This window comes from Etheostoma spectabile, chromosome 21, assembly GCF_008692095.1.
Source record: "Etheostoma spectabile isolate EspeVRDwgs_2016 chromosome 21, UIUC_Espe_1.0, whole genome shotgun sequence".
Classification (NCBI taxonomy): domain Eukaryota; kingdom Metazoa; phylum Chordata; class Actinopteri; order Perciformes; family Percidae; genus Etheostoma; species Etheostoma spectabile.
In genome coordinates, this window is record NC_045753.1 from 22690636 (window position 1) to 22702882 (window position 12247).

At 43.4% G+C, this 12247-nt stretch overlaps 1 protein-coding gene and 1 long non-coding RNA gene across 4 annotated transcripts in view; one reads left to right on the top strand and one right to left on the bottom strand.

Annotated features, from left to right (window-relative positions):
- Window positions 1-1240: 1240 nt before the first annotated feature.
- bahcc1b (BAH domain and coiled-coil containing 1b) overlaps window positions 1241-12247 on the top strand; it is a 64301-nt gene continuing 53294 nt past the window's right edge. For 2 of the 3 annotated variants that reach the window (XM_032502052.1, XM_032502054.1), the window contains exon 1: window positions 9042-9246. The gene's annotated coding sequence lies outside the window, so the exon portion shown is untranslated. Of the gene's footprint in view, window positions 1640-9041; window positions 9247-12247 lie in introns of those variants that run through there. The other variant, XM_032502053.1, reaches the window with a different exon arrangement.
- LOC116671106 (uncharacterized) lies at window positions 3319-7658 on the bottom strand. Its single transcript, XR_004327199.1, has 3 exons — window positions 7404-7658; window positions 7197-7323; window positions 3319-4237 (listed from the first exon to the last, which is right to left on the bottom strand). It is a non-coding gene; the product is annotated as an uncharacterized LOC116671106 (long non-coding RNA).

A 12247-nucleotide genomic window follows, 5' to 3' on the forward strand; every position in this document is an offset into this window, starting at 1 on the left:
ACAGCCCCACCGGGCACCCGGCCCTGCTTCTGTACAAGACGCGGTGATGCAGGGGTTAACGTGGTGACGTGGTGCTCCTGAAGCGGTGACCCACCGGGGCAGCCGGTGGGGGCTGCAGGGGGAGTAGAGGAGAAAGCCGAGGCTAAGGTCCCGTCTGGGAAGGAGGGAGGAAGACTCCCTCCCAACAACCGCGTTTTGTGCGATTATTTCCAAGCTGCAGCTCGTAGACTTCGCTTCTTCCGCATTCACCTTCAACCTGCGGCTCATTTGTTTTACGCATCTTCAGTAAAACGCCTTACCGAACGGAAACTGTGTTTGTGTGTGTGTTTGTGTTGGTTTTTACTGAACGATTGTTTGCAATCATGTCTTTGTTTCTGTAGTCCAGGGCGACACATCGAAGCAACCTGAGCTCCCCCTCTGTGGAGCGAGAACGGGAGATAAATCCACTTTTACGCACAAACTTGTCTGGACCGTTTGGACTTGATCAAAGGCTGCGGGGCAAACGCGCACAGCCGTGCACTCTTTAACGCCCGTGCTTAATGTTTATAGTGCTTTTACAATTGAACCCGTGTGTGCACGGCGGTGTTTGCGTGCGCCGTTCGGCCGGTCATCCTCACAGCAAAATGCCTGTGAAACTCGGGAGAGCAGCTATGTATAGCATGCATTCATTGCATTGATGGCGAATATGAAAAAGGTGGGTAAACTGTGACCTCCAGGCGATAATTAGGAATATCATTTGGCAAACGGCTATGAACAAATATCAGTGGGGTTTCCAGGGAAGTGCCGATTTCTTCTTTTCATGCCAAAGTCGAACTATTCTGCAAATTAAACGCGAGCATGCTTTTCTTTCACCACATCACGGTTATAGGTTAAACACGCAGACAGAGGAATGATTCCCCAAAATCGAGTTCCCTTTGATATAACGTGCAGTGAGAGGGGGCAGTTTGGTCAGAAAGTTGCATGTGGAAGAAGTTACAGGCCTCCTGTCCTCCTCCATGCGAGAGTCGTTTTAGCACAAACAAAACAATATTGGTTCGGGAAAAAGGTGAGCGCGTATGTCTTGGAGCGTAAATGTGTGTTAAGCCTGTACTCGTAGGAAATAACTTTGTTGGGGATGGAAGTGGGTGTATTCCTGGTGTGTAACTCATTGCTGATGTCCCTTTGCCCCCTCCCCTGTTTAAAAAAAACAACTGAAAATGCAGGAAAGCTCCCTTCTAGTCTCCAAGACAAGACGAGAGAGAGAGAAGGAAAGAAAGAAAGAGAGTCTCTCCATCAATTTTCAGTTTAATGTCAGCGCTCCGACTCCATTGTGGGAGAGAGAGGACGCGTCACCCAGACATAAATTTGCTATTACACAGCCTCACGGAGACTCACATCCACAGGATCCGGAGCTTGTAGTCTGGAAACCCCCTCGGTGGATAAATCCAGCAGAGAGCTGTAGTGTAAGGAAGCGTTGCGCTATTTAAGTCCATACATTTGAAAGCGCGTTGTTTTGGGATAAAGCGTGTAGGAGCAGGATTTTCTTCTTCTTCGAGTTGTCAAGTTTTTTTGCGAGGAAGAGAGACTCTTTTGGTTGTTTCTTTTTCAAAATACGACCATACATACAATTTCGTGCTATGTGGAGACGGTCGTTTTATAGGTAGGTGTCGTATTTTGTGCTATGTTCAATAATTTGTCAGTGCAATCTATTCAACGCTCCATTCAATTTTTATATAGGCTATAGTCTATATATATTTCCAAGCTGTATTTTCACTGATTTTGATATTCTTATAGTTTACAAAGACTTGGTTTTGGGATTAAAGATAAAACAACCCTGAAGAGTTGTTTTTAAATAGCAGGAGGATTTTGGCTCCCACCAATATGTGTCAAATAATAAAAAACGTCTATTTATTTATTTGGGTATTTAGATAGGGCTGATTAGATGGTTTGGGCTACTTTTCAATTACGACTGAAACACGCGCACGCGTTTGCGTAATCGCTTTCTTTTAGCTTCCTACAACTTTAAAATGCGTAACCACTGCACATTAATCCTATGAGGGGAACTAATAATACAGACAACCCGAATGAACGGATGCGTGTTTCTGAGTGCAAAATCTCAACTTTTTTTTAACATTGAGTTGATGTAATGAGGTTTATCAGTTGGGGCCTCTTGGCCAATACAGTGACATGCACACACACACACGCACACACACACACACACACACAGGGACAAGGTGATTCAACCATGTAAAGGGTAGTTCCCTTTAGTTGATCGGCTCCACAGTTGGGTGTTATAGTTTGTCAGGCTTACTTGTGTCATATTAAGTTACACGGTATCACTGTATATAGATACCTAGAGGCTGTTGCTCTCTCTCTCATACACACACACGCACACGCACACACACACACGCACACACAAATAAGAGCTTTGGCAACACCGTCGGCCATAAAACCATCCATGCGAGATGACACGTCTTTTTCTCAGGTCAGATTTCTGACTTTTTTTGTTTTGAAATTGGCAATAAAGACAAGAGTATATAGGTAATGAATGAGTCCTTTGCAAAATTCCTACCATATAGATACATATTATTAAATCTTAATTTTTTCTTGCAGTCAAAATCATGAATAATTGTGATTAACATAATGAAGCCAGTTCAAATATAACATTCATACACTATACTTTAAGGACTTTAGCTGTAGAAAAGAAAACAAACGTGGGAGGTTATTACTGTTATGTACAGTGTCCAGTGTAGGAAAGTCTACAGTTAACACCTGCTTTACTTCTTTGTCTCATCGCTCAAACACACAATTATTGTGAGTTTGGCAGTTTATTTCATTTCATTTTAGGGCCATCAAAAGACAAGTAAATGTATTAGAATGAGCTAAAAAGAGTAGATGAATATACATTAGTAGAATATACTTCGCAGTTATGTTATGTTGTTTATCTGTGTGCAGTGGTATTTGGACACATGGATGGTTATATTCAGAATTTGTAGTTTCTTTTGAAACTTTTTGTCTGATAGCTTATTGCAGGTTGTTCACTTCCAAATGTTTCTGGCTCCTATGATGTAGTAGCTGTCGCAGCCTTAAATCCAAATGAAATTGTTGTTGGATAAGTTTTCTTTTAAGAGATGATCCAGATGTGATGTGATTAGATGTAATCCTCCGAAACATGACAAGCAACAAAAGGAGAAGATGATAAAATATTGAAAATATTTTTTCTCAGTCATGACATTGTTTTCTTCTTATTAGAAGTCAATTGCTGGTGCGTCATTAAAGCACATTACGGTTACTGAGTCGTGCAAAGACCTTCGTTACTAAATTAGTCTTCGTTGAAATAATCAATTGGGTTTCTTAAAATCCTTGAGAGATGAATTGCAGAATGTCAGCTGACCTGTTGACCCTTTGGCCCGTACACTTTTAACTTTATTTTGGGGAGCTTTTCCAATTTAACAACACATGTTTTATGATCTCAGTGCGCTGCTTGGACCAAAGCAGAAAAAAAAAACCCCAAAACGGTGTCTTTAATTTTGATGAAAGTATATGCGCGCACACGGTGCCATTGTGCGCACGTTGTGGCCGAGGCAGAGGGGCAGGCGTTGTAGAAATGTTGGGAAACAAATACACAAAATCAGGCACACCATATATTTAATCCCATTGTGTATGATATCAACACTTCACGATCTGCTCTGTTCAGAAAAGATGAAATAACCCACTGCTGTTTGAATAGGAACTACATAAGCTTACAGTGCAAACACGCGCGGGACGGCACGCTATGGCTGTTTATGTTCAAATGATAATTAAAGCCTCCACCTGCGTGTTTTGATGGTCCATAAATGGATGCTTTCATCTCATCCATACAGGCCTGGTGGTGGTTACAGCCGGATATATGGCTGTGTGACAGCCACTAATTTGTTGCCCAAGCTTTTTTCCTCGCCACCATCAATATCACAATCATCATCTTCTTCCACTGCACCCTCATCCTCATCTAACAGTTTGGAGTCTTTCAAAGCGCTGTAAGGAGGAGTACAGCGTTTTGTTTTTTTTTCATGCCAAGCATTTCACAATGCATGATCCGTCCTGAGTCTGTGTGTCAGGGCGATCAGAAATAGCAGCATCTGTCCTGCGCACACAGAGAAGAAAAGGTCGTGTTGTTTTTGTGTCCAGTCAACTTATGACTCCATCATTTCTTCTTCTTCTTCTTCTTCTTCTTCTTCTTCTTCTTCTTCTTCTGTGCCTTTGCTGTTTGTTGTGGTTCCTATTTACAGTGGTGATCAAAAGGAGGAGAAAAATGGGTTTTTAAAAGATATACATCACTGCCCAGAGGGCTCAGGAGAGCCTTTTTTCATAACATAGTCCAAAAGTTTGGCAGCGCTACATTTCGCATGCTTTTCTACTCTAACATGACCATATTGTCTCGTGGGGTTGCACCACCTTCAGATAGCCGGGGCGTCTCCCTGGTTGGTGTGTGAACGGGCCGTGTATGGAAATTTGCATCATTAAAGGGCTATCAGAAATATCTGGTGAGAATATGCCCCGTATGGAGGGCCTCCCGTGGAGACAGCTCTCCATTTGGAGCTCATTTAAAACCCGCCTCGCCAATGTGTTTCCCGTTGACTGTGAATTATGCGTTTTCTTTATGTGGTCCTATTTAGACGTTCAAAAGTTTATTCAATTAATGTTGGGGGTGCAGTGGAGGCTGTAGCCCCCACTTTAAATGCACTCCAACCACTTTTTTAACGTGCGGAAAATAGCTTATTCGACGATTTTTGTTTTTTTACGGAGACATAACTCCTCGTGAGGTGAGGTTGCAGTAGAGATCATATCCACACAAGCACCACTGAACGGGGTCTGATTTATGTCAGGCTGCAAAAAATATATGATTTTGTACAGCACGTAGGAGGGAAACCAAAGCATTAACACCGAAATAGAAAATAGACTATAAATAACGTTTGCATGCTTAATTTGTGCGTATTTATTACGTTTTAAATCGTGACACACTCGTGCACAGACGCCACATCTCCGGAGCAGGAGAAACCGCCTCCGGCTGGCCGGGCTGTCCGGGCTGGCCGGGCAGAGGCCGGGATGTGTGGCTCCTCGCCGCGGAGGGAAACTCTTGCTCACCGGTCTGGTGTGAGGTACGAAAGGGGAGGGGGAGAAGAAAAAGAAGTAAAAGGAAGAACGAAGCAAAGAATGGAAGGTGGGAAGTGTCAGTCAGGAACGCTTCATTGCTCGAGGACAATCCGCGCGCAGGACCGGTCTGTTTCAAGAGCAATCAGTCAATCCGCATTAATTATGCCCCCCCCCCCCACCCCACCGTAAAGGGTAGCTCACGCTGGCACACGGTACAGAGGAGGATGGTGTGTGTGTGAGTGTGTGTGTGTTATGCCTCTCTCTCTCTCTCGCTTTCTTTCTCTCTCTCACTCTCTCTCTCTCTCTCTTTGCACACACGCACACTCCTCCACGCACACCCAACCCCCACCTTTTAAGTGAAAAAGAACCAATAAAAATCAAGCTATAAAAGGCTTTTCCTTGTCACTAAATAAATTAAATGCAGATTTCTGTTTTAAGTGCCGGACCTCTTTTGTGAGCTGCGGAACAGGATTCTTTATTGTCCCTCTGTCATTAGTGCTGAGGACAACACTGTGGGGGGAGAGAACAGGGAAACTAAGTCATTTCAATATATATATATATATATATACACACGCATGTGCTATGTTGACATATTCTGCTTTTCTTATAAGATGTTGGAGTGACGAAAAGTGCTTGCTGTGATGTTTGATGCAAAATCCTAAAAAAAAACACAAATTAATTTGTTACACTACTTTTATCACTATTTTTGCCCGTGAATTAGGCATTTGTAATATCACTGCAAACTTGTAGTAATTGTCACATTTGGATCCAAACTGACTGGCTGACTCTATGCAGTCCACATGTGAGATATAGCCTATTAAAGAATAATAATAGTAATAATAATAACAATAATAATACTTTTTCTCTTCAAGGTTGCACAAATAAGCACACAGCCGATACATTTTGATGGACGTTGAGCACCAGATAATGAGTTTCGCAACTCCACAAAGGTCTATTTTGGTCATCCTAATGGAAGCTATTGCATAAATGATAATTCACGGTTGTCTTGCTGGTTGCACAGCCCATTTGGGCTATTAAAATATCGACTTTGGAAGTCTGCAGGATATAGCTAGATTTGAGCTTTTTGTATAGCCTACTGTTGTTTACCTACTCTAGTACAGGTCGTATGTGTGTGTGTGTGTGTGTGTGTGTGTGTGTGTGTGTGTGTGGACACGTGGTGGCTGAAGCCCATTGGAGAGCGCAGGGCTTTGGAATGCAGGCTGATATGTAAATAGGAAAAGAGGGTAACGATTATCTAATTACAGACGTGAAAAATCTGCTCGCTCTGGCGTTATTTGATTTGAATTATATATGTATCAATTACTTGAACTGTATAGATGAAAGCCTCGTTTTTCTCCACGCGCACAGTTTATAAGCTCCATCTACACGGGCTGCAGTCCGGCTCGGGGCTCCTTTGTCCAGTGTGTTTTCTTGGGGGGCCGGACCAAAGCAAGGGAGCGAGTCTCTGTTTTAATGTAAAGGGACATCAGTTGGGAAAATCTTCATATACTTTATGAGGTGCATGTTCACTGTTTGCTCAGGACAAGTTCAGCTAATAGGAATATGAGGTTTTGCTTTCATGCAGCCACATGAATGAACGAGTTGCTAAAAATAAATAACGTTCAAAGATAAAAAAAAAAACCAGACAATAATAAGCCTATACTATATATATATATATATATATATATATATATATATATATATTCTGTTCTGTTTTCTTTGACATTGAAAGTGGAATTAAGTGTTTGTTGTATTTTATTCTTTAATATAATTTCCTTAATATATTTCTTTTCCACATTTGTTTATTTTTCTTTTTTATAGTGCAAATTAAATTGCTATAACTTCTTCTTCTATTCCCCTTTACAGTCACAATGAACTGCCTCATTTGTTATTATAACTGACCTATAGATATACCGTTTAAGCCTCTGCGTAAAAGCGGAAATGTCCAATTAATTATTGAACAGTTGGCAAGAAAAACTTTTCGTCCACACTTAATGCGCAGCAGCACAATAAGATCCGATAGCTTCACTGTTTTAACATGAACTGTGGGTGAGAAAATCTTATAATGTAGTGTCTTAACAGACCTATCGCTCTGTGTCCACCGTCTCCTTTGTCGACACAAACTTTTCTCTCCGTGTTTGTGAGAAGGAGCTCCCCGAAGCAGAGCGATAGCTGTTTTCCGGTCCTTGGTGCCGTTCTCTCCTCCATTTTCTAAACACAAAGTTGTTATTGCACCATTCCGCGAATCTAGCCTCTGCATTTAATACAACGTGTAATTTCCCCCCTTTTACCGTATTCCCTTTGATTTAGTCACTCTTGACTCTCCTTTTGCTCTGGGGCCAACGGGGTTCGCCGTGGGGGGGTCGCCTTGAAACCGCCCCTCCTTATCTCCTTTCATCGTTCAGCGCGGGGCCGCCTTGAAACCGCAGGGGCAGTAATTGCTTTTTTCAGGCAGCCCAGTGCGGACTGGCCAGCAGCCAATCAGAGCCTTGTTTACACTCGGTGATTGACAGAGTTCTGGCAACGTGCCAGCCAATCAGCGGCGTCGCAGGGCCGAAACCCCGAGTTTTTAACCCTTCGCCTCCACGTATAAACAAACCTGGACGGGAATATTAGCCTATAGCAGCTCATATAGGCTGTTTCGACATGGAAACACACAAGCCCATATCCTTCCACTTTTAATTGGCTAAATTAGTGAACCGTGCGCAGGGCTAACCTCGGGGACAGTAATGCTTTCAAACTACGCAGTGATTCAATTTGCCCGTGTGTGTGTGTGTTTGTCTCGGTGTGCGGTGTGTGACAGAGACAGGTAAACATGCAGCTGTAAAAAAAAATAAAGCTACTTTATTAACCCCGTTTCCACATGAGCCTATCTGCGTTCAAGTGCCCTTTCCACAGATTTTTTTACTAAATGACAGATTTCTTTAAATAGGCCTGTATGGCATATTGGTGGATAAATTTAGTTCATATAGAAGAAATATATGTTCATATCCAGAGCATGGCGTGCAATATTAGTGCAGAGTAAGGCTTTAGGGACAAAGCAGCAGATAATTAGATTGGATAAAATCCTTCTTTAGATTTACTCCCAGTGTCCCAGTGGATAGACATATAGACATTCTCTATATCAAATTTACAGTTAACTTTACGCCTGTCAATTAGAGGTCCTAAATGTGGCCGTGTGCAAAATGTCTTGCATTACGAGACTACATGTTCAATAAATCAGAATAGAGATTCTGCAAATAAGGATTTATTTAGCTAAACACATGCAGTGGGGCGAGTGAAATAGATTCCCTAAAGGGGCATCAATAAAACTTTCACATCATTGCTGTCACGTAGAAAAATAACGAAACACTCAGAGCACATGCAGCATTTGAACTGAACTGCAGTGGGATCACACAGAATAGGCTAGATGCTGTTTGCTCTCCACCAGTGATCAGAAAGTGCAGGCAGCGCTGCACGGCTCCAGTTCCTCTCCTCTCCGCACACTGAACAGCGCCGAGCTGTGCCGCCTGTCTCCTCGCATTTGCTTGTGCACGCAGTGCGCCGAGGGCTGCAAATCAAACGCCCGCCGTTTCGCTCCGCGGCTCCGGCGGCTTCCTCATTGGCTCCGAGCGGCAACCAATAGCAGCGTGTGTTTACCGTCGAAGGGCGTGTGTGTGTGTGCGTGCGTGCGTGCGTGCGTGTGTGTGTGTGTGTGTGTGTGTGTGTGCGCGTGTGTGTGTGGGAAAGGGCAGGGTGGGGCGGGGGCGCGGGTGGAGGGGGGCGCCTCACGGGCACGCTTTCACATTGTCGTTCTCAAACCAATAGGCCTGCGCATCCCCCCCCCCTCCCGCGCACACACCCCTCCATCCTCTCCCCCTCCTCCCCTCCTCCCCCCTCCTCCTCCTCCTCCTCCTCCTCCCGGCGTGTCTGAGTCTCCGGCTGCATGAACGAGCCTCGATTCACTACAAGCCTGAACTTCTACGATGCGTCTCTCCCATACCTCAACTGACTGCACACCACAGTCTGCAGCAGCATAGGATGTAATCAATCCCACATGTTTCATCTCTGCGACTCGGGGATTTTCACTTTGAATATTTTTGTACTTTTTCTTTTATCATAACCTACTCGCCACGCAAGGGATATAACTTACCAGTAAGTAGAGAATTATTTTATAACCGGGATGTCCACTCTTTTGTAGCCCACTAAATGTGCTGCGTGCAACAGAGCATGATCTAAATGTACCGTTTTTATTTAAATGGAGATTATTTTGTCCAAAATATGAACGCTGTTATTCACTGTCATAGGCTACCTTTAGAGACGTAAACCGTAAAATGCAAGCTGATATGACTCTGCCATACACAGGCTAATCTAAACACATTCCTCATCCAGTATCGCCTATAATTGTAAGATGTGCATTAAAGCGACACATCTCACGGTTTGATGGTAATTTGAAGGTTTTTATTTTTAGATTTTAGATATTTCATTTCCCACTGTTTTCTCCCCTGTCCAGTCTGGAACTGTCGGCGCTATGTGTGTGTCACTTTTTTTGATTTGACCTCTCTCCACAGCCAAATTACTTGCTTGTTTCTGATTCATTCAGAGGACTATTCAAACCCCTCTCGCTTTTCAGCGCGCCTCCTCGCGCATGTAGTTTTATAGATTCCAAATTGTAGATTATTCTTTGTTAGTTTCCTATTGTGTGTGTGTGTTTGACAGGAAGGGAGACAGGGCAGTTTAACGCAAACTGCAGTGCTGCCTCCATCTCCCCCCTCCGTCTGAAGGCGGTGCAGACGCCGGGCTTGTCTTCGGCTCGGCGGGGCTTGTCTCTCCTGTTTAGCCGGCCCCTGAATATCTGGATTTAGTGTCTCGGTTATGCTGTGTGACTTTACTTTATTGCAAAATTGTTGAAGGCAATGAGTTGGCCCTCTGAACCCGAGCCCCTTCAAAAGTAAATGTCTTTTAATTTCTTTAAAATAAAAATAAAAATCTGTTGTCGACACTTGATTTAATAGATTAGGTGTTAAAACGCGTATTTTTGGTTTGAAAACCTGGATTGCACGAGAACTGGAAAAAAATAGAATTATATGCGGATTTGCTGGCGTTTGTGCTGCGTTCATGTAAAGTAATTCTGACCAGTATTGGTTACTTTTGTAGAAGGGGGGTTTCGTCTGATGATAGTTTGACCCTTGTGTGTGTGCGTGTTTGTGTGTGCGTGCGTGTGTGTGTGTGTGTTTGGGGGGTGTGTATGGGCTTTGGGGGAGTCTGGGTAAAGTGGAAGGAAGTCTGAACGCCTTTCACGTAGACCCCCACACACACACCCGCGCGCACACACACACTACTACTACAGTAGATCCAAATGATTAGTTTCCCAAACTGTTACGCGCGATCTGCTTACGTCGTTTTGTTTGCGTGGCTTGCGATAACACATGGATTTAGATTCAGGTTGTTAAATGTAGCCTGAGTGGGTTTCTGTTGACGTGGAATGTAAACACCGAGGACGTGTGTTTACGGCCTGGAAATTTAAAAATGTATAGACAAATGTCAGACGAGAGTGGTTTATGATTGATGTCCCGTAGAGAAGGGCCATTGTTTCTTACAGCCATAGGGGACAGGAGAGAGTCCATTTTGCCTTCCCAGTGCGCTTGCAGTAGCCTGCGTTTCTCCCATTTTTCACCCTCATTTGTCCTCTAGCTGTCGACTAGATGTGGTCAAAAATGATAACGTGGTGCTCACAAACAAAAGGGAAATTACATTATTTAATGTAGGCCTACTCGCAGTTTAGGGCAAATATTCTTGTGGGAAGCGTTTAAAAATGTCCATGCATTTGGATATTTTATGCTTGAGAGTGTTTGGACGTACACACACACATGCACTCTGTCAGAGCTGCTGAACTTTGGAGATCTCCCCTCTCTTCCCCCCCCCCAACACAATTCCTGAAAGTTGGAGTCCTTGAGCAGCTTGTGTGTGTGAGTGTGTGTGTAAAGGAGACTCGAATATCCGAGCTCATGCAGCCTATATTCCTGTGCACTTCATAAGCCCCTGGTCCACCAGAGCATTTGATATTTTCTTTGTTCCTTTATCGTTGATTCCTGGGAGGTGCTATCAGCATCTACAGAGCACTAGATGGACGTGCCATGCATTGAGAGGCCTAATAGATGGACTGCTGAGGTGTGTTTGGTGAACGCAGGCACCCAGCTCTCCCTATCCGAGCGTCACATGGAGCCCTATTTAAGTAAATGACCTAGGCTATAAGGCATACATATAAAGTCGATGATTTCCTAGTGTATTTCACCGTTTATTGCTACGCTCTTTCGCACAGGAGCATAAAGGATTTGATTTGTGTTTGTGATTACAGTGTAGCCTACACATAGTGTGTATGAAGCAGAGATACATGGGGTTTGCCATTGCCATGAGGCGAGGGCCACTGCTGCTGACCACGTCGGAGTTGACAGAAATGTTTCATCATCGTTTTCATTAATAAGCAACGCCACAATTGAGAATCCTAGTTTCAACTGTGCCAACTATAAAAAAAGACTAACATTAAAGGTGAAACAAGTTTGGTCAATGCGTAAAAACACAGGGAGCAGGAAAGTCAGATGTAATGTATAAAAGCTATACATCAAAAAAACCATTTACTCCCAGGCAGAAATGTGTGTGTGGCTACTGGATCTTATAGAAATCCCTTGTTTTATTGCCTCTTTTAAATGATAGAATACACTGTCCTAAAAAGTGACACAACACGTTAAATGAGCGGATCAGATTTGGTGACAACTGAAACTTGAAAAAATGAATTTACAGCCATTATTGAACATAGATACGTGTGTGTTTGGCACTCTGAGGTTATGGAATAGATATTAGTCGCCACAATTTAGAGCTTGTGCATTCTTGCCTATGAGTATTGTGCAAATGGTTTTCTTCGTACTTTATCGCAAGAGCCCCGAGGTCCAGCTTGTTTATGACCAGTCCTCGTTCAGTCTAAAGAATCAACAACTCGTCCTTCACCGAGAGAGGCTTTTTCACCGCTGTGAACTTTATGCACCAATTGTTTGTACATGAGCCAAATCTCCCCCTTTCCTTTCCATTCTTTTGGCTGATAAAGAAAGCTCCCGTGTGCGTTATTTGCATCGTGTTTGGTCACAGGATGAGGAGGAGG